Here is a 1,900-nt window from a genome sequence, read left to right as displayed (position 1 = left end):
CACGGGGGCGGGGGCTGGCGTTGTGATGTCAGCACACCGGAAATGACACCATTGCGGGGCAATTGTCTCCGTCTGTTGCCACCGCTGCGCCGCCATCTTTGAAACCCCTTGCCCCTCAGGCCTTTATCTTAGTTAAGCCGTAAGGGGACACTGGGATGGAGTCCCAGTGCCATCAAAGACAGACAAAAAAAGCACCCCCCCCCCCTTTTTTTTTAAAGATAGGCACTACTAATAAATAAACCATACAAGATTTGCATCTCTTTACTGACTTTCAGTTTTTTTTAACATCTCTGCTGCAGGGTTGACTGGATTGACAGTTCCCTCCAGGCCGACACTCCAGCACAGTACTGCGGGAGCGCAGCACTGTCAGAGGTGCTGTCTTTCAGATGAGGAATCAGACTGAGGCTCCATTTCTGCCTGCTTGGGTAAATGTAAAAGATCCCATGGCATGATTTTGAGTTACTGCATGTCACATTCATGTCTACATCCTAAAACAAGTGCCTTATGATCCCAAAACAACGTCCCATTTAAGGCAAGAGTGGTAAGGTTGCAGCATTGTCACATGCAAACATTGTGCTGCAACTGCCAATGGGTTCTGACATTAGTTATTAATTTTCTGTCTAGTGTGCTTTTGTGGTACCAGGGAGACTGCCAGTCTTCCAGTGTCTTCACTACTTTGGCTATTGGTTTGAGCCTAGATGGTCATCGCCAGCAAACTGTCCAACATTACAGAAAGCATTACAGCCAACATTGTCATTTTCACCAAACGGATAATGTTCCAAGTGAGATTAAATGTATTCCTGGCAGTTTCATCACATGACTTTCCCCCACATTCCAACCATTATTCAGCCAACACATCCATCCTTGTAATGCTCTGCCTTCTTACACCAATTGGAAGGCATAAAGACTCATTGCCCAATTGGATATGATTGGCGATCAACCAAACAGCCTTTTTTGTCCCCTTCTTCAATATTTTATTCCTGGTAGAGGAATGTTCGAAAAAAAAACCCATTTTTTTTTTAATGTCCCTGTGTCCTGGAGATTCCAGGCCACTCCTGACAGATTGGCAACTCTAGACTGGGACCCTGGTCAATTCTTCTTCTGTTTAGGAAGAATGGTGCCAACTGCAGCACGCCACCTGTTATCCAAGCCAAGATCAGCCAACTCACCACAGATCAGCAATAAAACTTATCATCTGCATGGGCTGATGCTTTAAGGCAGTGCCTCAATTTATTGCAGCATAACGAGAAGAACCAGAGCAGCTTGTGGAATTATGGTAATGCCACCTGTTTTGCAGCTGAGTCCACAGTTATTTCCATGTGATCTTATTCTCGAAATGGGAATGGCTTTTTCTCAAGCTTCTGGTACCTAACTTTGGAGCAGGTCCATGATACCCTCAACCAGAGGCATGGATACACAACCCAAACGAGAAATGGAGTCATTTTTTTTTGTTTTCCAAATTTATTTTGGAGCACCTTGTCATCATCTACTGTGTGTGCACATGCACACAGACACACAAAGCTAATGAGAATTAAGACCACAGAGGCTTAAATCAACTATTGTGCCCTTTTCCAGACATCAATTCTGTTTAATTGTTCAAATTTAGTTACAGAGAACTGGGAATAATTGAGGAGGTAAATGTTGCTGGTCTTAATGAGATAGTCTCTATTACAAAAAGGCTTAATCCCTACTTTCCTGATCTTTTTGGAAGGACTCTCGAACACCTGGCCCCTGCTGTTGCAGTCAAGCCTCCTGAATATAGATCTAGACTAAACAATGGTCTGTTGCAGTTGGAAGGTTTACCTGCAATGTTGTAGGGCCAGCATAGGTAAGAGTCTGACTTGGACGGTATAATATCCAAGGCACGGCAGGTGCCAGTATAAGGATTCATACCTGGGAT

The sequence above is a fragment of the Carcharodon carcharias genome, chromosome 31 (genome assembly GCF_017639515.1).
Source record: "Carcharodon carcharias isolate sCarCar2 chromosome 31, sCarCar2.pri, whole genome shotgun sequence".
Taxonomy (NCBI): Eukaryota; Metazoa; Chordata; class Chondrichthyes; order Lamniformes; family Lamnidae; genus Carcharodon; species Carcharodon carcharias.
This window is presented reverse-complemented; position numbering follows the sequence as displayed.